Source organism: Passer domesticus, chromosome 7, assembly GCF_036417665.1.
Source record: "Passer domesticus isolate bPasDom1 chromosome 7, bPasDom1.hap1, whole genome shotgun sequence".
Taxonomy (NCBI): Eukaryota; Metazoa; Chordata; class Aves; order Passeriformes; family Passeridae; genus Passer; species Passer domesticus.
Genome location: NC_087480.1, coordinates 36,847,297 through 36,873,195, shown reverse-complemented (window position 1 = coordinate 36,873,195; position 25,899 = coordinate 36,847,297). Strand labels below are relative to the sequence as shown.

The 25,899-nt window shown below is 38.5% G+C and overlaps 1 protein-coding gene and 1 long non-coding RNA gene across 6 annotated transcripts in view; one reads left to right on the top strand and one right to left on the bottom strand.

The window, feature by feature from the left end:
* BRINP3 (BMP/retinoic acid inducible neural specific 3) overlaps positions 1-25,899 on the bottom strand; it is a 195,421-nt gene that overhangs the window by 133,811 nt on the left and 35,711 nt on the right. The gene's annotated exons all lie outside the window — the stretch shown is intronic.
* LOC135304862 (uncharacterized) lies at positions 13,721-24,427 on the top strand. Of its 3 annotated transcripts, none has more exons than XR_010366087.1 (5): positions 13,721-14,038; positions 14,139-14,342; positions 14,517-14,652; positions 15,106-15,171; positions 24,337-24,427. It is a non-coding gene; the product is annotated as an uncharacterized LOC135304862 (long non-coding RNA). The 3 variants fall into 3 exon arrangements; XR_010366086.1 differs by lacking the exon at positions 24,337-24,427 and adding an exon at positions 16,579-17,424; XR_010366085.1 differs by lacking the exon at positions 24,337-24,427 and adding an exon at positions 15,275-16,491.

Sequence of the window (25,899 nt, the reverse complement as noted above, 5' to 3'; positions counted from 1 at the left end):
CCCAAAGAATGCTCTGAATTTAAACTCTGCTTTATGTCCTTGGCTCAGCAGAAAAATTCCCTCTCTGAGAACAAAAGCTCTGGCTCTTAAGTAGAGCTGAATATTCTTGAAGTGGCAAAATATTCCCTAAAGTCTGGGCTGAAGTTTAACTCTGGATAACCAGTCAGAGCTGGGCACTGTCCAAGAAGCTAAACCTTAACTGGCCTGGCTTTTACTTCAGACTTGGAAAACTGATCTAATTGCCTATTTCCCTTCCCTGAGTAAAACCCATTGCTGTTTCCAGTGAGATTCCATGTCGGTTCACTGCAAAACTCATTCAAATTGCTTGAAGGTTAGAAATCAATAAAATCAAGTGTCAGAGAATAAAAACCCATCAAGAAAGGAGAAACCCATTTCTTAACTCATTTTTTCCCCCACGATCTCTTTGGTAGAAAAGTGGTTTTGGTAGATTTGGAAAGATTTTCTTGTAAGTGTCTTTCCTCCTCTAGATGTGGATCATGCTGGAGCATCAAATAAAGGATATCTTTTTCCCTCCCAGTAAACACTGCTGGTTTTTCTTGCTTATTGGGAGAATTTAGAACACAGTAGAGAAAGAGATTCTGAAATTTATCACAAGGAGACTTCTCCAATGTACTGAAGAGTCATGGCTCAAAAGAAATAAAATCATCATGCCAATATTATACGTATTATTTTAACATTCAAATGGATTTAATGTGTTTTGCCTGTATGAGGATTTCAGATGGCTATAAAATATGATTTCTTTCTGTGCTAGGCTTTCTAAAGCCCAGAGTTCTTGCACTCTCTGACACATATTATCCTTTCTGTTGATGAAATATGAGATTTACAATAAGCTCTATGTCTAACATTGTTCTTTACACTTTGATGAATGTTACACTTATCCTTAAATTTATGAGCAAATGAAAAACTTTTACAGCTATGGAATAGAAAACAGAAAATAGTTTTCTCATTTTAATAACTTTAATTAAATTTTTCTATGTACTGTAATTTTAACACTCACAAACAGGAATAGATGCACCAGCGAGTAATAAATCAGCCTTGCCATTCCTCTGTTATTTCCCACCATGAGTGAATGTTACAGATTCATGTTCCAGTAATTCATCACTCTCCATCCATTATCCTGTGAATAATTTGCTGTGTTTATAATAAGAGATTCTAAAACTCATTATATTTAAATCCTCAGAAAGAAGAAAGTGCATAAATTTGACCATTAAAAAAAAAGTCCTGAATATGAAATCAGTAAAATACAGGTCCAAATTTACAATTTTTTAATTTAAGGGGTGATAAAACAGTATTCACCTGCTGCAGCTGAGCAGGGGATGGTGGGTAAAGCCTCTGTCATGACAACTAGAAGTATATTAAGAAGCAAAGATCAGCTCAAAACTACAAGCTTAGTCTCCTAATGGTTGTAGCCTCACTTTCATTAAATTAAATACATTATTTCATTTGGTGTATTTTTGTTATGTGAAAACCTAATCAGCTTTGCTATCCAAGATCTTTACAATCTTTTATCTGTCTCTTATTGAGTTTTATTTAATCTATCTGTAGCATGACTCTGGTGATCAGCCAAAGGTTGGACTAGATGATCTTAGAGCTCTTTTCCAACCTTAATGATGCTGTGATTCATGTCTCATATTACACTGAAAGTTTGGATTTTGTCATAATCTAATTTTTATAACATCTGAACTCTGAAACCATTGAAATGGGAAACATATGCTGGAATAAATAGCCAAATGGAAAACTTTAAAACTCTGCACAAGAGCTTGGAGCTGTATCAGAGGAGGTTTGGGTGGGTATTAGAAAAAGATCCTTCCCCCAGAGGGTGGTCAGGCACTGGAACAGTGACTTTTCCCAAGTTCAGACCTTTCATACCTTAAATCTGAGCTCCACTTTTCTTTCAGCTAGGTGTAAATAAATTGTAGTTTTCCTCCCTATTGCAGTTGTGAAAAAAATCAATCAAACACAAAACTGAAGCAGTCTAATCAAACTTCGTGGTGGGAAGCAAATCATCACCTGGTGGAGCTTGTTTTGTGACCCAAAATTCCACACTGGGCTTGCTCTGAGCATTGAGGATGGTGGAGACACTTGAGAAACAGCAATTTTCCCCAGAGATGTGTTTCCTTTTGATGAAAACCTTGAAATGGCAGTGTCAGGGCTGCAAACGTGTTTTACTGAAGATGGATTCCTTTAAATGCAGATAAATATTCCTTTCATGCAGATAAATATCATGTAAAGGCACCATTCCAAACCAGGGATTCTAGAGTAGGGCACCACATTGCTGCCAAGTGCTCAGACCCTTCACATCCACTCCTGAGGTGGGAATTGAGAGGGAATGAAAAAACAGACACTCAGGATCTCAGATGAAAAAGGATATGGCCAAAATAATAAGCACAAAATAGAAAACACAAATTTGAAAAAATAAATTCTATTAAAGGGGAAAACAAAAATTGATTACTGCCATACCAAACTCACGAATCTTGTAAAGCAGAAACTATTTTACACATTAATTCTGAATTCTACTTCCAAATGACCAGTGATGGGTGGAGAAGATACAGAAGAAGAGATCCTGAAGCTTACCCAGGCCGCCTGAGAGTTCCCTGTCTGAGACACCTGCTGAGGACACAACCTCTGAACAAACACAGGTCCAGCAAATGGCAACACTGGCTTTACACTGATTTTCACATTATTTTTTTTATTTGTGCCATAAGGTCAATTTACATTTCTCTGCGTAATAATTAAAAAAAAAAAAAGGATTTTGCAAGACTTTGAGTATGAAAACCTAAGGGGAGGTCATCAAGACATTACACATTTGCCACCACATTTGTAATGAAAGCTTAATGCTAAATTCATCACACCTTCCTTTACAGGTGTGACTGGCACTGTAGATAATCCATGAATGAAAGACAGAAGAAAAGACCTGAGGAAAATTAAGCCCCTGATATGCAGGCTACAAAAACAGGGGGGAAAAATATTCCTACCATTAAAAAAAAAAAAAAAAAAAAAAAGAAAGAAAGAAAAAAAGAGTTATGGAGATAGATAATTAAATAATTCAAGAGTTAAACTCTTGCAGAGCATTTGTGGTTTCTTTTTTTTTTAAACATAAACAAACCCAAAACAAAATGCTCATAAAATTTTGTTATGAGCAGGTGCTGATTATGTCAGTATGATCACAGGAATCTCAGGACATTTCTAGTCCAGCTCCTGCCCAAATCTGTGGTCAGAGCAGATTGCTCAGAACTTTCAGCTGGATGATAAAAACCACCAAAGGTGGGAATAACAGATTTATCTGCTTTGGTCCTTGACTTATTGTAGGGCTATGAAGGAAAGCAATTTTTCCAGACAGATTTCCAGTAACAAGATGTATATAATTAAAATATTATATAAACATAACATTTTATATAATTATATTATATCATATAATATAATATCATATAGAATATCATATTTATATATTACATACCAGTGTGTAAAATAATTCAGTGGGCCATATCTAAGCAACTCACTGTGTTTGAGGGTAGCAAATCTGGCTCTCAAGAAGACCCAGAGACATCATCACAATAATTTAAATTATATCAAGTGAAAAGTGTATCTAAAGCAAGAAATAATTTCTAAATGAGTGCATAAAACAGAATAATTATTTGCAACAGAGAGTGGTCAACAAGACACCTGCAGTGTTTGGAACTAGACACCTGTGAGCTGAATTTATAAAAATAATGATGCTGTAAGAGCAGATCACCTGCTCTAGGAAAAATAAATATTTAGGGGGAAAAAGGGATTGTGAGAACTTCAGCTCTACTAAGGATATTTACTGTTCATGCAGGCTGGAAGCAAAATGATAGGAATGTCTTTTAAAAGCAGTAAATGTCCAAAGAACTTATATTGCTAGAAAGAATTAAAACTGTTCATGGTAAGTACTGGAAATAGTACAGAAAAGTGAGACATGGTGAACCTGCAATGCTTCTCTCAAACAGGTGGAAGTCACCTACTGGGAAGTTTAGTGTTTATTCATTTATCAAAACAGAGATTATCTTAAAAAGTGATAAGGAGCTAGCTCAGGACCTGTTCTTGAAATAAAACCCTGCCATCAATGCTGCCTGTGAAAAACTCGTTTGTTTTCTGGAGCACAGGCAAAGTATGTGCAGAAACAGAAAATGAACATAAATTTTATGATACTAATGTCAGCTTGCTGAAAATCCCCCTTTTTATCGCTTTATGGTACAAGTAGATTGGGTGCTGCTTTAAACCCTGAAAGTAGCTAAATTCTTCTTCTCTGTCTTATGCTTGCATTTCACAGAATTGCAGAATTGTTAAGGTTGGAAAATCAAGCCAGCACCACCACCACATTCACCACTAAACCATGGCCTCAAGTGTCACACACACAATTTTTGAACCCTTCAAGGCACCCCAGCCCACGACAATGCCTGACCATCCTCTCTGTGAGGAAATTTTACCTAATGTCTGATCTAAACCTTCTCTGACACAACTTAAGGCCGTTTCCTCTTGTCCTGACAGTTTGCTACAGGATGACTTTTCATTGTTTATTATTTCACCATTAAGAATACCCTGTCAGTCCAGCCTGTGCAAGCACACACTGTGATATTGTTCAGATTTAGAAAGGGATGTTAGTTGCACTTGCCAAAAAAGCCAGAATCCCTGCAATGTTCCAATTCATCCTGAAAATTAATGATATCTTTCAGCAGGAGCCTGAGCAGTTGCTTGAGCCCAAGCCTGCCTGAGACTGAGCTCTGTTGATCTCTTCTTCCTCTGAACAACCCCAAGGGACCAAACTCCTGCTCCTAATGACCAGCTAAAGATTTAAGAAATTGATTCATAACATCAGGCCTCCAACTTTTAAAATCACAAAACTCAAAGCAACTGAAAAAGGTAAGGCAGAAATTAAAATTAAATTAATTAATTTATGCATTGTTTTCTATCTGTAGCTTACTGACTTTAATTTTACCAGTTCAACAGTTATACATTGATACACTGAGTCCTAGCCCTTCAGAAAGAGGTAGGAAACTTATTCAATAATATTCATTCAAAAAAATACCATCAGTTTTAATTTATTTTTTTTTTTACTAGAATCTTGATATAGCTGTAAGGACTCTGGACCTTCAAAATAAAACAAGGCAGACTCTAGTAAAAGCAAACATTTAAATCTATCTCAAACATAATGAGAAAAAAATCTTTAGAATTAACTCATAATTAATATTTAGAATTTAGAATCTTCAGAATCTTCAAATAAAATATCCAAAATGTGCTTAACATATCATGGGAAATATAAAGGCAGACTAAACAAATTTGTAACCAACCACTATGCAGAGAAGTTTATAAGTTCTCTGTTTCCAAATACAAAATAATTAGTCAAGAAATGTTGGAGTTTAATATGGCAAACCACAAAGGACAGAAATAAAGCCTTGTCACTATATGGTAAGTACTGTGTTTGTCTCATGGACAATTAAAGTGCATTTAAGAAGGATTTCTGCATTAATGAGCACCCCTGTAAAGTTTGTGTTTCCACCTCAGTGCACAGAGATGAGCTGCACAGGCAGAAATCTCAGCGCCAGAACTGATCACCACTCTGGAGGCTTCAGACAGCAATCCACAAACAGGAGGGAAGAAAACCTCCCAAAATTAATCAGATGGTTCTCCCTGACCAAGACACAGCATTTTAGCAGAAAAGAATAAACATTTTAGAAGGAAAGAATATTTGTCACTAAAAGTTTTACTGATAAAAGCATTCCTGACTTTATTCTGTCCCTGCAGAGCCCTGCACACACAATTCACTCCAGCAGACTCTGAGACATTCAGGTGCTGCTGCAATGCAGGTTCCAGAGGCTGAACCCTGCCCTAATGAGCCCATCAAACATCACCTGAATGCAGAGTGCTACAGGAGGAGCTAACAGCCTGGGACAGGAGAGTTTCTGCTACACAGCAGGATTCAGATTTCTGGCACCAGAGGAACTGATGTGTCACCACTTCCCATCCTTCTTCCCCCCAAACCGCACTGCATTTCCAAACATATTTCCATTTTTGATGTGTTCTACTGTACCTGAAGGCCCATGAAGAGAAATACAGAACCACAGACCCACAAAATGGTTTGGGCTTGAAGGGACCTAAAGCCCAACCAGTGCCACCCCTGCCATGGGCAGGGACACCTTCCACTGTCCCAGGTTGCTCCAAGCCCCTTCCAGCCTGGCCTTGGGCACTTCCAGGGATCCAGAATCCAGTCCAGCTTCTCTGGGCACCCTGTGCCAGGGCCTCCCCACCCTCACAGGCAAAGATTTCTAAGATATCTAATCTAAATCTAAATATATTCCTGTAATTAGTCCAAAAAGTACCAGCACAGGCTCTTCACTTCCAAAGGTGTAACCCAGATAATTTTCAAAGCTTTTCAGCACTGAAACAAGGAGTTGTCCTTCATTCTGGATAAATTTCAGGCTGCATTGTATGCTGTGTAGGAAGGTATCTGCTATGGTTTCAGTATATCTTTACATTTCAGGAGTTTATTAAGGCCATAAAAACTGTGGAAAGACATGTGCATCCAAAGATGTAGCCCCAAAAATTATCACACATCCAAAACTTGCTTTGCAATAGTGTTGATATTGGATAGCAAAGATTATTTTTCAAAGAACATAATTTCTTTTCTGAAAATGAAAATTTCTTCATTAAAGAGAATACAATTAAAATATAATTATTTTCAATAACATCGACTTTTGCTGACTTTTTGCAGGGTTTTTTTCTAAATGGTAATTCTCTTTGCAAATGAGAAAATCTGTATAACAAAAAACACCAAAACAAGAATCCTTTGAATTTCTATTGTCATGGAACAAATTGTTTTCTCTTATCTGCACATTTAAAATAATATTAAACCTTTGCTTTTTTTGGTGTTAAATACTCCAGTTCTATAACATCACCCATTAGTTACTAAAGGGAGAGAGACTAAACCGTAAAAATAACAGAGATCTAACAGAGGATGAAGAAATTAAATGCATAATGCAACTAAATAAAAAAAAACCATGAAACAGCCCTTCCAAGGCTGTATTTCACATCCCTATCGTCCACTCTTCAGTACTCTCTTTGTTTTATGCTACCTGGAACATATTTTGGAGGGTATATTATAGCTGGATATTGAACTTTTTCTGTAGCCTCCTCATACCTAAACAAATTTCCATTATAAAGAGCTGTCCCTGCAATCATATGGTTTTGTCACAGCTATAACTTGTCCTACAGCAGAATACAATGTCCTTTACACTGTACAATACAATATCCGGTGATTTTGCTGAAATTGTAGAGAGGAAAAACATGTGTTTCCTATCTTTTTTTCAATGCAAGTAAAGAAAAAAGGTTTAAAATAAAATCCACATGCACAGATAGATAAGCATTATCTTCTTAAAATAAAACAACATTGCAAGACTGAATTTACAAAACCTATACACAACTAAAGGACATTGCTGTGCACATTTCTTCAATATTTCAATTCATTCAGTCTCATCAAAATAATTTTAGCCAATAAGCCAAAGTTACTCATTCGCCTAAAGATAAATCCCATGTTAACTGAAATATTTTAGGATCCCAAAAATTAATTCTGAGAATCCCCTCAGGAAGGTGACTAGTCCAAAATACTCTCAGAAGCACAGCCCAGGTTTCAGAGCAGATTATTGGCTGCCATGCATGCATTTCTTGCTTCCTGTGGTCCTCTTTAACCTGAATTGTGAGATATGCTGCACACACTGGAAATGCTACTGTGACACCCAAGATACTTCATGGATCTATGTACTCTTGGATCTATGTACTTTGATATCTGTGTTGATATTAGAAGGAAAACAAAAAACAAATCTTCTTCTGCTCTGTTAATATGAAATATAAAAAGATTTCTTTTCTCATTCTGTACTAGGCACAATTTAACCTTATAACCTTCTTATGTATTATTTTTTCAATTAATCTATACTATAAAGTAAATAATTTTTAGTATTTCTTAACAAAAGCAGCATTTTTAAAAATCTGATTCTCCAGTTACTAGGTGCGGAGGGAACCACCCATTAATTATTGCCTGGTCTTGGCTCAAGCTAATTTAATAAGTAACACAGACAGTGATGGTGTTATTATGGGATGGTACATTTAAATGTGAGGAAAAGAGCCAATGAGAGAAATAGAACACCTTGATAAAGACACCATGTTTTTGGTTCAGGAAGGATACTATTTAAAATTTGCACTCTGTGTTTTCTCAACTGACAATAAAGCAACTAAAGCAAGGAAATATTTTTACTTTGATTAATATGGAAAAACAATTTTCATTTGTGTAGTGGCTTTCGAAATACAAAATAGCATTAAGGTTCAGAAAAACTTTGAGGTGTATATTGGCCCTGTGGCTGAATCGCTTCATCCACCACTGGAGTGAAACTACTGCTGAAATGAAATATGAAAATGTTTCAGTTCATGGCAGCTCCATCAGGCACGGGAAAAGAACCAAAGAGCAGCTTCTCAGTGTAGAGCTGAAGGGAAAATAAATGTCATGAATGGAAAGGGAGCCAGGCTTTGGGGCTCCCACCCTTTCCTTTAACATTTCTGTGCCTTTTGGGTCAAGCAGTGTTAAAGGAACCCTTTGGCCAAGACACTCAGACAGATTATGGGTCATATATCTTCCAGTCATCTGTGATTATTTCTATAGATGGATCTTTTCCAGCTATATAAACACTTTTTTCTCTCTCTAGTATAAGAAATACCTGTAGTGTTGACAACTATTACAGCATTAGTATTAGTGCTACTGATTTTTACTCCATCTTCTGCAATTTGGTTTTTTGGTAGCTTTATTCATAAACCCACATTGAGTGGCTTGCTGAATCATTTTCAATTCCTCAGATATCAGTTCTCTTCAGAGCCTGTAGTCCACTAGAGAACAGCATTCTCTCACCAAGAAAAACAGTAAGTCCTTCCTCTGCATTCCCAGGAGAATCCTCCCTGTTGGCATGTGGAAGGAGTGGGCTGTCCACGCTGCTCACTCTTCCCAGGAGCAGCAGCTGGGACTGCCCAGGTGCTCAAATGTTTCCTTCTTCTCTTATATTCCAGATTCTTCCATCTCAGCAGGTACACTGGAGTCTTTTGCACTCAAGTCCAGTGTGTCAGCTTATTTTTTATTTTTTTTTCTTAGTATGAACACAGAGGGAAACCATTAAGACACGTTTTGTTTAAAGCCCTAAACGTGCTGGAGTGGTGGTAGTTTAAAGAAATGGCAGCTGCATGGCCCCAGGACTTTTTTCATCTGTCCTGCCACTGTGATGCAAATAGCATAAGTGCCTATAAAGACGTGGCCCAGCTGGGCACGTTAAGAGGCATGAGCACTCATAAAGACCCAGTTCTATTACTGGCACCAAAGGCGAGGTCAATTTAGGAAACGCTGTCGCCGATTCACAACCTACTTCTTGCTCCTTGTTTTAATGAGAAAACACAGTATGGCTAAAACTGGAAGTGAGACCTTGCAGTGCAGCTCACATTGCTTTTTCTAACAGTATTTATATGGTTCCTGGCCATACTTGCTGAAAACAGGCTTTGACTTTTTATTATGTCCACTGTTCATTACCTATTTCCTAAACAAATATCTACTTTGACACCTGAAAGCTAAAGAAATACTTTTAAAAGCCTAATCTGACATATTTCTATCCTGCAATCCAATCCCACAAAGGCACAGAGAAATGCATAAATACTTCTGAAAGACACAAAATCTGAGTGGCTTGGAGGACACTTCCGAAGTCAAGAGCATTTAATGAAGAATGCCCTGCTTTGAACTGTCAGGATGCCCTGAAGAATACAAGATTTTATATAGAAAAGCAGCAACTAAAGCTCTACCTGCCTAGAAAATAAAATCATTATATAATTGTTGATACTTTACAGCAGTGTATGTAAGAAAAAGCTGGTTAAATCTTCTGCCAAGGCTGATTTAGAGGCAGCTGAGTTCCAGTCAGCTGAATTCTACAGCTCATACAAATTATTACTGTGGTTACACATCTCTCTATTTATATATTTCCTGGATTTTATTTCCTTATTTTAATCACTGGTGATGAACAAGCCCTCAAACCAGAGGTACTCAGGTCATGAGAAGAGTTAGTAGAAAGGTGTTAGGCCACTGTCAGGTCTAAGGAGATGACTGAAAAGGAGGGTCACAAAACCATCTTTTGCATAAGACACCTGAAGCACGTGTAATTATCCCAGTGAAAGCAATTTGAGTAACCAAGAATAAAAAAAAAAATTTGGATGAGGAGGAGGGTTTTGCTTCAATGGGCAAAGTCCTTGAATATCGCAGGCTGACATCATCTCCCAAGGAACTGCAAAACAAGTGCCTTTACATGAGTGTAAGAGGTTCTTAATGTTGGATGTGCCTGGCCAACTTCAGACATACTCGTGGAATTTTGGAAAAGGCAATATGGTGCAGAAGATTCAGAGAATTGGACATTCATGGAATCATAGAGGCATGGAATTGTCGTAGTCGAGATGGACACGAATGACACACTGAACAATGTATCAAAGGCTTTTTTATTGCTGATTCTTCTACTCTTTTACACATTCCTTAACCAAGCGTGTTTCCTGACAAAGCCTGCAATTAAATCATTGTCACAATAAAAAGCTCATCATATTTATCGGTGCACAGCAATCAATCTGTGTGAACATATTTGGAAAGCTTTCACAAAAATCTTGAATGCACGTATTAGTTTTGTTTCTCCAACTGCAAATATCCCTTGCTTATCTCTGTTCTCTTGGTTTCCATGCAAATGACCTTGTCTTCTTCATTTCCTTAATTTAATTTCCTTCCTTCCTTCCTTCCTTCCTTCCTTCCTTCCTTCCTTCCTTCCTTCCTTCCTTCCTTCCTTCCTTCCTTCCTTCCTTCCTTCCTTCCTTCCTTCCTTCCTTCCTTCCTTCCTTCCTTCCTTCCTTCCTTCCTTCCTTCCTTCCTTCCTTCCTTCCTTCCTTCCTTCCTTCCTTCCTTCCTTCCTTCCTTCCTTCCTTCCTTCCTTCCTTCCTTCCTTCCTTTTCAATTACTTCCCCTGCTAGCTCAAACTGTTGGCTCACAGACCAGCTGTCAGCCCCCTCCAGAAGGAATCACTGAAGTTGGAAAAAACCTTTAATGCCTTACAACCCTTTCTGTGATTTTTTTTCCCCCTTAACAGCTAATCTAAACCTTTCCTGATGCAGCTTGAGGCTATTCAAAGAACTGCTGCTGCTTGCAAGCAAATCAAAAAGCCTCTGCCATGGTACCAAGCTTCATCATTCCTTGCACAATAGAGGGGACTTGAAAACAGAACGAAAATAAAAAACAAGCTAATGAAAACTTACTGTAGGAAGAGTCATTAACTGCTTAAATAAATGCAGTTTCTAAGCTTATTACATTAGAACTAGTGTCACTTTTACTGACTTGAAAATGTGTGGAGCTGCTGCAAAGTACTGCTGCATCCCCATAACAGATAAAGAGAGAGGGATTTTATAGGCTCACAATTGTGTTTACCAGGGGCTAGAAAAAGGAAAAAGAGCTGGTCAGATTAAAAAAAAGCATGAATGTTTAGGGTAAAGAAAAGGAATCATCTGCTATGAAGATAAGATATTTAAAGCTTGTTCAAATTCCTCTACTGCAAATGTCCTTATTTATCTGTTTGTTTATTTCCATTTTTAATGGAAAGATACTGATAATTACCCAAAGGCTCTCCAGCCTAGCAAATCCACATAGAACTTGTTTTCACTTATGAAACTGATTTTTTGTGCAATAAGGTGATACACCACTTTTCTTCCCTTCCCACTGTAGGGTCAGTTCTGCAAGATGAGAGATCTTTTCTTTAGCCCAGCATTGTTTGGAAGGAAACCAAAGGAATGAGATTGTTTGATTATGGCTCTTCCTCTTTACTGTGTCCCACATGCGAACATTCCAGGAATGTTTTCCTCCTACAGTCTTCCAAAGGGCCTGGCTCAGAGCTCTCAGATAGAAAGGGTAGAGCAGCAACTTTACCTGATATCTGATATGAAATCAACAAACTCCTGGAGGCACATGTGTGTTGTGTAATTCTCAGAAGGGGTAATAAATGGAATGGAAAAGTAACAGAAAAACAATTAATTTATTTACAGTGGTGATGAGCTGCAAGGCTTACAGACATTAAAGTATATAACCTATTACACCATTTCTCAATTTCCACTGGAAAAAAACAAGGAAAACATCCTATGAATTTCCTTGCTTGACTGGGGACAATTATTAGTGAGCTGTGACAGTACTCTGTAAAAGGCAATTTGAATATGCTTTTAATCATGACCTCATTGACAGGTGCAAAACTACTTTAAATGGAGGTGAGATGTCCAAGGCAAATGGTGTTTTATACTTTGAGTGAGCTTCATTGCTTTTTGCAGCACAGATTGGAAAGCAAGGGAAATCTAACACCCGTAAACAGCTTTTCTTCTATTTAAAATCTGTATATTTTCTTCTCAACACCCAGATAAAACATTAAGTTTAGCTAGAAGAGGGCAGATATCAAATTCTAAAGCTTTAGATGAAAAGAGAGAGTGAAAGGAAAGATGAAAAATGTCTTAAAAGCTGGTTTCTGCAGAAAATATAAATATTACCAGTTGAATAGTGGAATTCATGTTTTAGTGATACATTAATTCCTCCCAGGTCAAGGGCTCCTGTAACATACCTGCTGATGTGTCATAAGGTAGTCTGAGTGAGGTTCAATACTTATGAAAGGTTGGAAATTGCTGATGATTCAAAATAAAAATATTTTATCTGTGAAATATTCTACTGAAAATTGGCAGCTGACAGATCCTTGATTTGATTTTCTCCTGCTGGAGCTATATTTTAAACCCGGGCTGAAACTTGAAGCCCAACACAAGCTGGCTAAGAAATAAAATCCTTTTTTGTTTCTGACACTTTGGTTTCTGTTTTTCAGCAAGAGCCCTGGATTACCTCTGGCTGGGATTCTTACCAGGACAAAAAAACCTTTTGGGAATTGAGGTTGACTTTATACTCTTCCCTTGTACTCTCTTCTTGGGTTCCCCACAGCACCTCTCTCCGCAATGCCCTTGAAACACAGCAACTGGATCTAGAGGAGAGAGTCTGCATGTGGTGCCAAGCTTGCTCTTTTGATGATTTAGAATGATTTTTAAGTAGTCTGTCACTTTCAAAAGTTCTAAATGAGCTAAATAAAATCAATAAATAGACGGTAAATTTATATTATTAATATTAGGAGAAAAAAACCTAGAAATTAATTACATGTTTCTCTCCTAAATGGATTTCCTTGATCTGTCCTGCCACACATTTCAGTGCAAGTATAGGAAATGGCCATGGTTTAACTGGCTATTTTCCCTGTGTTTTCTGTATCCCACCTCCAGCTGGGGTAGAGTGGATGGTTCACAGATGGGTGAATTAACATCTACAAAGCATCTGGCAGGGAATGCAAGCCTGTGAGGTATTCAGCTTCCCTGGAAGCTGAAGGCATTCAGCACTCAACCGAGAAGGTTTAATTGTGCAATGCTTTACCACGGAAGCAAATTTCTTCATTGCCCCGTTGTTTACCAGCTTAAAAATCGAAATATGAACATTCACAGCCTTGTCAAGTTTACGTTAGAAAACATCAGTCATGGTTTCTCATAGAAATATTCACATAGGTATTTCTCCTTCTACTATCTTGTCACAGCATATTCCATGGATCTAGTTGTGCATTACCTCTTGTACTTTTAGATATCCTGCCTTCTGTTTTTAGTGAAGGATTTGGAATCCTGGAAGTGTTCAAGGCTGGGGTTTAGAGCACCCTGGTCTGGTGGAAAGTGTTAAGGGCTTAGAACAGGATGGTCTTAAGGTCCCTTCCAAACCATTCTACAATTCAACAAGAGCATTCTATGATTCTGCAAGAGAATTCTATGATTCTACAAGAGGATCTATGATTCTGCAAGAGGATTCTGTAACTCACACCAGAAGCATGTGGAATGATCCCATGATCTTGGCACTGCTTCCCCACTGAAGCAAGAAGGGCAGAAGTCTGATAGACAGGTGGAGCTGCACCTTGATGTGCATGGGAAGTTTATGCAACATTTTCCACGCTCATTTTCCTGCCTTCCTTATGGTTTTTGTCATTGATTCTGTGTTCCAGAGCTATGCAAACATATTATTGTACAGAATCATAATGCAGAATCTCAGCACCAATGGTTTGGGGTAGAAGAGACCTTAAAGACCATCCAGTTCCATCCCCTGCCATGGGTAGGGACACCTTTCACCAGACCAGCTTGTTAAGGTCCCATCTAATATGCCCTTGAACACTTCAAGAATAATTTAATCAGTTTTAGCAAGTTAACAGGTAACAGAAAATATCAAAAGGCCACTCCCAGTGGACATATCACATTCTTCAACCTGGGAGAGCACTGCTGCTTTTCAGATGAAATATTATTTCCCAAGAAATTGCTGGACCACATTTTTTTAACCCTTCTTTACCCTTGTCTTGTCTCCTTCCTCTACAATATCTTAAATACAGGACTAACTTAATGCTACAATTACCCCCTTGGTGGCAGAAAAAGGCACAAGACAGCAACAACATGAGTTTTGGCACAGCTTGTGCAAAACTACAGCTTTCATTTACAAATCCAGGAGATGGAACACATTTCTATCCAGTGAGATCATTGTGTACCATATGAATGATATTCTGACTGAGAATAACATGTAAAATAAAAACTAACTGACATTTTGATATAACACAAGCAAATGCTTTGCTTTGGAAAAAATGCATGACCACTCCAGGATAAATTTCACATCAAAATTGTGGTTTAGTTGACTCATTTTAAAAAGAGATTTCTAAATCTATCACATCAAAACATGAGAATAACTCAGCCTGTATAAACTGTCATAATGCAATTTTATCACAATGTTGTAGAAAACCCATCAATCAGCTTTTAACCAGGAGCAAAGAGCACATGAAAATGTTTAGGTGTTTTCCACTATACCTTCCTGTAGTTGTTCAGTGTAGTTTCTTTGTATTATCCAAGACTACTAGCAGGAAATTTCCTGGGGAAGAAAGACACCCCACCTTCCACATAAGCGTTTTTGATTTCTTTCTCTGTTCACAGTTGGTACCACTGTCAGCATTCCAAGGGTCATGTGGATTTCTGAGCACCATAAATGGCACTGGAAAGGTACTGAGGCCTCTTTTACTACACATCTGCTACCAAGCCCACAGGCAACCTGGCCTGCCTACTGAGTAACACTAGAAATTCAATTTTCTCTTTTCATTTACAGGTTAAATCTTATACAGCTACAAATTAAATGAGACAGATGTGATCAGAGGGGGCTGTGAGGACACGTGCTCACCTAGCTGTGACTCCTCAGTTTGGTTCAGGATTTAAACCCAGGAATTTGGGTTGTGTGGGTTCAGGGAGTGAAGGTTTATCACTGCTTAGGGTGTGAGCTGTGATGAAAGGCACTGGGAAAGTAGGAGCAGGGTCTGATCAACAGCAGCAAGGGAGTATTAGGCAAAATGTCTCTGTTGAGGCACAAATAGTTGCTCTGCCTGTGGCAGGATTTGTCCCAGGATACCACTGCAGTATGGAGGGAAAAATGGGCTGGCTTTGATGATTTTGCTGTAGTAATGATACTGGCTCTGTTTGGTCCCATTACAGCTCTTTGGAGGGGATTACCAGAGGGAGGGTGTTCCTTCCTCTATCCAAACAGAAACAGCTTCACTTTCATCTTAGAGCACTCAGCTTTCTAAAGGCATTAGAGAAGTTTCCTAGCCAAAATCTCCTAAAGAAGCTGTGGTGCAATGGGACAAGAGAGAAGATCCTCTAGTGGATTGCTAAAAGATAGGAAACAAATATAGGGGGAAAAAATTATGAGTTGTGCACAAGGGAGAAGATTATTTCATCCCACATGGATCTCTCTTGTTCAACATATTCCTAAATCATCTGGAAAATGGTGTGAGTAATGAGGTGAAAATATCAAAATTCAAAACTTTAAAAATGCAATAAAGACCTTCAGCTGAACTGAATAATCCCTCAATGGATTTTTCATTCACAAACCGTTTTATATTTAAACTGTTCACTCCAGTATTTGAAGTCTATTTTTAACATGGGAGAATATTTCTTCTCCAGATCCATTTCTTCACACTTACTAGGTTTGCTGAAGAAATAGTAAAATTTTGATGGCGATTACAAAAGCCACTTGCCAATCTTCTCCACCTTCCTGAATAACTACATTTGTGTCTTACCTCTTATTCACATTTTTTCCCTTTCACTGACTGTCTCCAAGATTGTTAAGAGCTCATACTGCAAAATCTTGATCCTTGTTGTTTGTACAAGTAGATCAATGAGAGAAATTTTCCTGGAGTGACTTTATAACAGTTGTCATCACCTTGTCTGGGTCAAACAAGCAGATTTTCAAAAGGTGAACACAGTGAAAGAACTGAATGAGAATTGTTAAAATTTGTCTTGCCTGTAGTGCTTTATACACATTTGTTGACTCCCATGTTTTAACACACCAAAATAAAAAGACATGATCACAGCCCCCAGTTGTCTCAAATGATTCTTATATCCATCTGATTTAAGGTCAACAGGGACTGTGGAATGCATCTGATCTGACCTAGCACAGTGCAGGACAATGAGTGGTGCCCCACAATTTGTGGATTAAAGATTCCTCCTTCTCCTGTGAGTGAATGATGCTGTCCCAAGAACCATGGCTGAACTGCAGGCTCTCTCTTGAAGTACATCCAATCATAAATTAAGCACTATGAATCTAAATCTTATTTTCATCTAAAAGACATTGAATACAGTGATGGAATCCAAGAAATGCCTACAAATTTTTCTGTGGCCAGGTGATATTGGAAACTAATATTTATTGGATAATCCATAGTAATCCTTTGTTCCTTTAAGCTTCCAGTTTTTAGGATAAACCTTCCTTCTTCTCCCTTTTAGTCCAGAGAAAACCTTATCAGGCTTTTATTGCCTTCTGACCCTGTACTTCACCACAGTCTGCTACAAGAACTTGATCAAGAGATCTGTGTGGAGCTGTTTTAGAAACACATCTACAGCTCACATCTCACAAAGCCATCACATAGAAACCAGATCCTACTTCTTGGTGGGTGAAAGGATTGGACAATTTGTCCAGTCTTTCATCCATCACTTTGCTTTTCCTTCTACAAAGAGCAAAGAACACTTTGAGTAGAAATCACACCTGCAATACACATAAGACACCACAGTACACTGAAAATCCCAACAGTGCTGTAAAAACAAGGACTAAATCATGCAAGATTATGGTTTTGAAAAAGAGAAATTCATCCCTCTGTGCTAACAAAAGTGCAACTTGTTCATCACAAGCTCAATTTATAATCACTATTACTGCCTCCTACTATGTTTTTCATTTCTAGATGATTCAGATGAGAAGACACACATATACACATGCAGGAAACAATCCCCTTAAACCTATACATAAAGTTAAATTTTAAATGAGAAAGGTCAAACAAGTTCAGATTGAGCAAAAGTGGTGCTCAGTTAATTTCCACACCCCCTACCCTTGCCACAGTACCTGGGCACATTTAAATTTATTCCTTCTGACAGATTCCTGTGAGGCAGGAAATTGGTTTTATCTGTGGCAAAGCAGGCTAAAGGATTTGTGCATGGTCACACAATGAATCTATAAGGAAAAAGGGATTTGGGCAGAAGTTTTCTCAGTTGCAAAAAGCACTCTAAGCCCTGGACTCTGAATCTGTTTCAAACAAAGGTATATAAGCTTAGTCACCCATATTTTCTCAGTTAAAAGTTACTTCTGAGACCCTTAATGAGCTGTATAAATCAGCATTTTTCTAGAACTTAATGCAGAAAGATCTGAGCCTACTCTTTTAAAACCACAGAGCTAAATCTCCCAGAATACACACATATACCACTGACTGTTTTTTCATCATATAAAGCAGATATGTTTGAGCCATACATAAAGGAAACACAATGGAATATCCTGAAGATAATACAGTGGTTCTCTGCAAGAAATGAACAATGTAGCTGGACAAGGATTTTTCTGCTTTTAAACTCTTTTCAATAGGAAAATGCTTTTCATCAGCTAGAAGTATAGACAGAATGTGTGTCTTCCTCACAGAGTTTCATTTTTCCTTCTTTCATGAAAAGTTGTGGTTTTGTAACGACAGAAGCGGTGTTCACTGTGGTTTGGGAGAGGTTAGGGAAGAAGTTCCTCTATGTTTACCCAAAACTGAAAGTGTTTGCACCAAACACTGCAAGAAAGATCTTGAGCTGTTAAAGAGTGCCATGGAGGGGCATGGAGATGGTGAAGAGTCTGGAGGGGAAGCCATACAAGGAACAGCTGAGGTTTTCCGTCTTACTGAAAAGCTGATATTTGAGAGAAAAATATTCTCTGAACACTTGTAATGGCAGTCAGTGCCATCTCACTAGCTCAGCAATGTTATAAGGGTCACAGAATCACAGGCTTAAGGGACCTCAGAAGGTCACTGATCCAACCTCCTGCTGAAATCAGACAAGGATGGAGACTGCACCATCTGTTTGGGCAACTCTTCAGTTATTAACTGTCCTCATGGAGAAAAAATTCATCTCTTTGGGCAACCTCTTCGGTTATTAACTGTTCTCGTGGAGAAAAAGTTCCTCCACAACATGTTTGTTGTCCATGTGATTGTCCTCCCATATGGGCTGCAACATCAAGTTGAACTCAAGCACATTGTGAGACTGACAAAACCTCACTACAGTGGAGGTGTGGGGCAGTCAGTGCCCTCAGTCACCAATCCAGTCACTTCCCTGCAGGGTGATCAGGTGGATCACACATGATTTAACCTTGGTCAATCCATGTTGTTGTCAGCCACTCTATGTGGCCATCAAGTTCCCAAAATGTGCTCCTAGAGGTCTCACTCCATGCTTTTCCCATTGATCCAAACCAAGGTGATCAGTTTCTTAGACCATTCTTTTGGACATTTTAGAAGATGAGTTCAATTTTAACTTATCCACTCATCATGGAACTTACTCAGTCTCTATGATCTTTCAAGAGCAGCGCAAAGGGGCCTTACGAGGACATCACCCAGCCCTTTCAGCACCCTTGGATACATGCTAGGTCCCATGGGGTTCCATGATCCAGTTTTTCTCATGTAATTCCTCACTCAATCTTCATTTTCTCTTGGTAGCTCTTCTCCCCTTAGTACCTATCCACTCAGTTTAGAGGCAGAGAAAACTTGTTCATAACAACAGATGGGAAGGAAGGGAAAAAACACTCCACAAATAAAACCAGAAATACTTCTAGCCCTCTCTGCCTTATCATGGCTGTTTTTAAATCACTTGTCCCATACAGTAGTGAGTCCAAATTTGCCTTGTACAGCATTTTGTTGCTTACATAACTGTATGAGCTCTTTTTGTCCCCCTTGTTGTCCCTTGCAAGTCTCTATTCCAGCGAATTTTTCATTTTCCCAACACTATTTTTGCATGTTCAAGGAAGTTTTTCAGTTTCTCACTGGCAGCTTGTCCCTGCTCCCACCTCCTGTTTAGTGCCTGTTTGCCCCAAAGCTCTGCTTACCCAACCTGGTCCCCTGATACATCCACTCCTTTTCCTGACTGTGCCTAGAGGATGCTTAGAGGATTCTCTTTTCTCAGCCTTGCCAACTTCCCAGAGCTGCTTTTTCTTCCAAAAAGCTGTCCAGTTCCCTGAATAACCCAAAGTCTCGTCCTAAAGCACAAGGACTGTACTCAGCTATTTGCTTTCCTCATTCCCCTGAGGGAGGGAGGGAGGGAGGGAGGGAGGGAGGGAGGGAGGGAGGGAGGGAGGGAGGGAGGGAGGGAGGGAGGGAGGGAGGAAGGAAGGAAGGAAGGAAGGAAGGAAGGAAGGAAGGAAGGAAGGAAGAAAGGAAGGAAGGAAGGAAGGAAGGAAGGAAGGAAGGAAGGAAGGAAGGAAGGAAGGAAGGAAGGAAGGAAGGAAGGAAGGAAGGAAGGAAGGAAGGAAGGAAGGAAGGAAGGAAGGAAGGAAGGAAGGAAGGAAGGAAGGAAGGAAGGAAGGAAGGAAGGAAGGAAGGAAGGAAGGAAGGAAGGAAGGAAGGAAGGAAGGAAGGAAGGAAGGAAGGAAGGAAGGAAGGAAGGAAGGAAGGAAGGAAGGAAGGAAGGAAGGAAGGAAGGAAGGAAGGAAGGAAGGAAGGAAGGAAGGAAGGAAGGAAGGAAGGAAGGAAGGAAATTCATTAGATCAGATTAGAGCAGCTCAGTCAGTGAACTACAAAAATCACCTTTTTTTATTCCCAGGTATCACCATAATTATGTAATTCCCAGGAACAACAGGGATGAACACAGCACTGAGTAATTCTGATTACTGGCTCGTGCAATAATGGCCAGAGGAAGTGTGTTAATATCTCAACAACACAAATAACTGGTTTGGTTGATGTGAGCTTTTTAATTCTTAAATCAAACTATAGGAGTTTTAAAAAATGAAAATCTAAACTAACACAAATAGATGGATACTAGTCTCTCTGGAGAGTAGCTGAAATTAGGATTTTTAATTACTTTTTGATCATGATTATGACTAGTTCTTACAATCTAAACCTCTACAGAATCTCACAACATCTTTCATATACGCATTTGCTGTTGCTAGTCATTAAGCCATATTAAGTTCACACTTTTTGATATTTTTATAGTGAATGAGGTAATTCCCAAAACTACCAGGAAGAGCAATGGAAAAAAAAAACATAGGAGAGAGTTATGTGTAGTTCATACAGAAATATTTAACTTTCAACAAAGTCAATGTTTCAAATGATTGCCTAAATGAAATCATTTTGAGAAAATGTTCATGTGGTTTCAGAATCAAATCTTTTGAAGAGAATGGTTCAGATTGGAAGGCATCTAAAAGCTCATCCAGTTCCACCCCTTGCCCCTTCTACTAGACCAGGTTTCTCCAAGCTCCATCCAACATGTCCTTGGACAATTCCAGGGATGGGGCAGCTGCCACAGAATTTCTGCACAACCTCTTGAATCCAGTCTACACAAGAGATAAGTTGTAGGGATGCTGTAATGGTTTAGTAAAGCCTGGCAATGCTCTTTCCCTTACAAGAGCAGCATCCCTTTCTGCTGGATTTACTCTCTCCACTAAAAGCCAGTTTTCTTAAGTAAACCAAAGTGATAAGAAGCAGATAGGGAAAAAGATTGCCTTAGAAGGGAAGATAGATGGAAAACCCAAAGGCTGCCTTGGGTCTCACCTGGCCTTTTCACCTGTTGTTCCAAAGAGGTTTGTGAAATCTGGAGGCCAGATGGGCAAGCACACCTATGAGCCTTGCTCAGAGGGGCCTCTCTGCTCAAAACACTCTCTCTTCATCCAAGCTTGCAGTTTAAAAAAGCTGCTCACTAATTGCAATAATTGTCTCAAGTGCTTTTTAAATACATATGCCAGCGCACCAGAAATTTTGAGTAATTTTTTCTTTGCCCTCCAAGGACACCTTGTGACCACTCCAAAAGTGTCAAATACAGACATAAATATCAGAAAGGAGCCCCGAAGCACTGCAGAAACTCTGCAGTTTATCTTAGAGACATGCAGCAGCTTCCTGACAGCTTGGCTTCGACTTCAATTTTCTTTCTCCCTGCGCCAGGCACCATATGCTGACTGTTACACTGAGATGACACTTAACCCTCCAGCCTGCAACAGAGAGGCTATATTTAAATTCAACTGTTAGGTGAAAGTGTGTTTTAGAAAAACCTCCAGGAAGCTGCATCCAGATGGTTACAGGGAAGAATCTATATCTAGGGATTTGGGGGAGGATAACAGGTTACAGAAGCATCACTTCTGAAGCTGTGGCTGTATAGTGATATTCCCTTTCCTTTCAGGTAGCACTAAAACCATTGCATAATGCAGTGTTTGGCATTCATCCGCTTGACTGTTTGGAATAAAGAAAATTTTAATAAACTTGGTTTCTCTGGGATTTACTGTAACTATTTCTCTCTGTGTGTTATCAGTCTCAACTTCTTACTTGAAGTTAACCTAACAAAGTAAATAGAAATGTTAATACATTTATTTCAGTGTTTTGTCAGCATTACTTTACTTTTAAATGGCAGAAAGACACTGGAGGAAAGCTCTATAACTGTTGGAATTACCAGCACTGAATATTTGACATTCTGAATTAGAAAATTCCCAGCATTTTAGCCTGTTCCATAAAGGGAGAGATGGCAGTCAGGGAACTGATTCTGTTCTCCAGATCTCCAAAGGAAATGTCAGTCCTGACAGTACCCACAGCAGTTCAACAAAGCTGTGACATTGGCCCAATTTTTTACTTCAGTTTCTTGGAGGAAATGCTTTCGAGTACCTGAGGGTATTTATTAATTAATGTTGAAGTGGCTAATGACTCACTACAACTTTCAAATCAGTTTTGGAGGTTGAGAACAGATGAACATGCAAATATCCACAGAGTGATCCTGCACTCTTTAGATAAGGGGAACATTTGAGCTCCAGCCTCTGATATGACACCATATATTTCCATTCTTCATGTCTTTTTTTAAGCAAAGAGATGAAGCATATGTGTAAGCTCACATTTCATTGTTTGGACTCAGATGTTCATTAGTTCTTTATTATTATTATTATTATTATTATTATTATTATTATTATTATTATTAACTATTATTATATTAGTTCTTAGCCTCACAAACCATGAGCACTACAGCACTTCACTCTAACAAACTAAAACTGGAGCAATATCTCTCTCTCTACAAGGCCTTTTAAGGATAAACTGTCCAATTAAGAAATGACACCTAAATTATTTTTACTTTTAACCCAATAACCAACCACCCAGGACCCGCAACGTGGACTTTTATCCAATTTTAAAAAAACACCCAAACCCATGAAGAAGAAGGTGGAAAAGAAGGTGAAGAAGAAGGAACAGCCTTCACCCTAAAACTTGCTTTGTATATATTACTATATTCTAAAACCTTAAACTCAAAGTTTTCCACCCTGTGATATTACATACTTCTATTCAAACTCCACACCTGTAATCCTGATTATCATTCAATTGTAATCCCATATTTTCATTCAATTATAATCGCAAATATCATTCCATTTTGGAAGCCTTCTCCGTGGCCTTAGGTCAATGCAGAGTTCTCTTGGGAGTCAGTGCCTGTCAGCACAGAAAGTCTGAAATTCTCAGCAACCAGGGTTCCAACATTTCATCTGGCTGTTGATGTTATCTTAGAGATTGTATGAAATTAATTTCAGAACAAGTACATTATAAAATATTGTGATTAGGAAGCTGTCAGTATGCTTCTCACAGAGAAAACCACGAAAGCCTGTCAATAAACAGTGGAAAAACACTGAAAAACCATCTTTTTCAAGAAAAAATTTATCTTGAAAAAATAAATTTACACCTCTAAAGCTTGGTTGACCTGACCAACATTTCTGTTTGACCTGGTTAGTCCCCAGCACAGCACCAATCTCACACAAATCAAACAAACCTACTGTTTGTCCTCGCACTTTCTTAGCAGAAGTCTGGGACACATCAGTTCTTCTCTTCCCAAAAGATCTGACCTGCAGAATTCAGTTTAAGAAAGCTCAGGATCGATCTTGTAAGATTGGTCTCAGCTAATGAGGCATGGCTTGTTTGCAGACCACTTTCTTTATGGCCCACATTGGCCTTACAAGACACATCCTATGCAGAGGAGGACAGGTTTCCTTGGATCTGCTCGTGCTCCAGTGTCACGAGCCCACAAATTTGCCATTTTTTGCACCCAGTTATTTAGCTGTGCTATAAATTCATCTCTAATCTAATTTACAAATTAGTATGCAAGTAAGAAATACTTGCATATTGAGATTGACTTTTCAGTGACAATTGCAGCCAATCAGAAGAAGAGAAATATACCATATGAGGGAATTTTACTGTGAGATTTCCAATCAGGCTATCCACAGTCCCCCTCTACAACTGACACAGCTGAATCCAGCTCCAGAACCCATCTGGCAAAACCCAAAGCTTAAACAATCCCCATCTGAGCACATATTCAGTAACATATATAGGAAAGATTGTTACACTGCTGTCATTTTTCTTGGGGGGCTTTAATCCCTCTTTTCCACATGGGGATTTCTTCTAAAATGTAGAACAAGAGGTGCATTACTTTCTCCTGCCCTTGCTCTGCTGCACTGTTAATGCAGAATGCTCCCTACCCCCTTGGTATGGGATGCATTGCAGAGCACAGCTTCTAAAATATAGAATTGTAGAATCATGGAAGAATTAAGGTTGGAAAAGCTCTCTAAAATCATTGAGTCCAACCATTAGGATAACACTGACAGGCCCAGCACTAAACCATGTCTCTAAGTGCCACATTGAATATTTTTTTGAATACTTCCAGGAATGGTGACTACACCACTTCCCTGGGCAGCCTGTTCCAATGACAGTGACACCTTCCAGTGAAGAAATTTTTCCTGAGATCCACCTATAACATGGAAGTAAAGGAGGCACAGGTTTGATAAGTAGATAACAGTAAAATTTCAGCCAAAATGTTTTTCTCCTCTCCAAAATATTTCATGTCTGTTTCAGAATGTTTGAGAAAAAGAACAGTTCCCAAAATAAAGGAAACAAACACATCACCACAAAACTGAAGTGCTTTTCTTGTTGAATTGGGGTTTTTAAAATAAAATAAGTACAAACTGTAATACCTATAATAGGTAGCATGTAGTGTAATAACAAAACCTGTAAGTTCATACCTTTGAAGAACAGTTAGTTTGCAATTCCAGCTGCCCAAAGGTAGGATATGCCATTAAAGGCCAGAATGAATAGGAATTATGCTTTCTTCCACATCTGACATGGGGTGAAGAAATCTCTTTGCAAGTAAGCCAAGTGCGTCAGTGTCAGTGCCACTGTCAGAAGCCAACACCAAGGGTTCAGAGGCCTAGGAAGGCTGGAGGGGAATAATATCTCCTAATTCTATAGCAAAAGTTGGTTAATGGAAACAGAGAAAGTAACATTTTAGCAAATTATACAAGAAAATCATTTGGGTTTAGGTGAGAGATATGGTGTCATCCAGTACCACAGCTAGGTGGCAAAATTTACTTAAGGCAAGATGACATAAACTATGTAAAATTAAGTTGAACCAATACACTTCATATTATGCAAAAAAATACAGCAAGAAACCTTTTGAATTCAATGAGATCTATTATCTGAGCTAATCACCTGTAAATTTTCCCTCATTTCTTTTGAAAAACCTCAGAATTTCACTGTCCTGTATCAATGCTGTTGCTCTGCAAACTCCTTTCCTGCTCCCTAATCATTAAATCCACAGAACTTTGCCACCCTCTGTAAATAATTCAGTCCCATGTATTAAAATTCTCTCATTCACAAAATCCTCAAGGATTCCTCCTGTCAGACTGAGATTTTTTTCTTTTATTGTTACAGCCTCACATCATTATTTATTTTGTTCCTCTTTTGTTCTCTGTCCCAAAGTTTTTTGCAATCAGGACCTGAACCTACTAAACCAAACCAGGAGGTAAAATCTTATTAAACATGTCAACTGTTCACACAATTTTCCACTAATGACAGTGGAACCATCCTAGTTAATATGAACCTGGTAAACCATCTCCTTCAGCACAGCAATTACTCTCCTTAGGTACCTAAATAAACAAATGTCACACCGAGGTCTGAAGCCTTTTGAAAATCTGAGGTTCTTTTGAAAATCTGTTTCTGAATGGTAATGCTAAGCTGTATAGAAAATGTCAGTGATTGACTAGTAGAAAAAAAAAGTACTCAAACAGCATATTTAATTGATATGGCATTAGCCTCAATGACATTTAGAGAACATCAAAGACAGAACATATCTGTATCATGAGGAATATGAAGCAAAAATGGAACTTCAGCAGAATGATCAAATTTAATTCAATGAGCAACAATAGTTAGGATAACAAAATATGCTATGCAG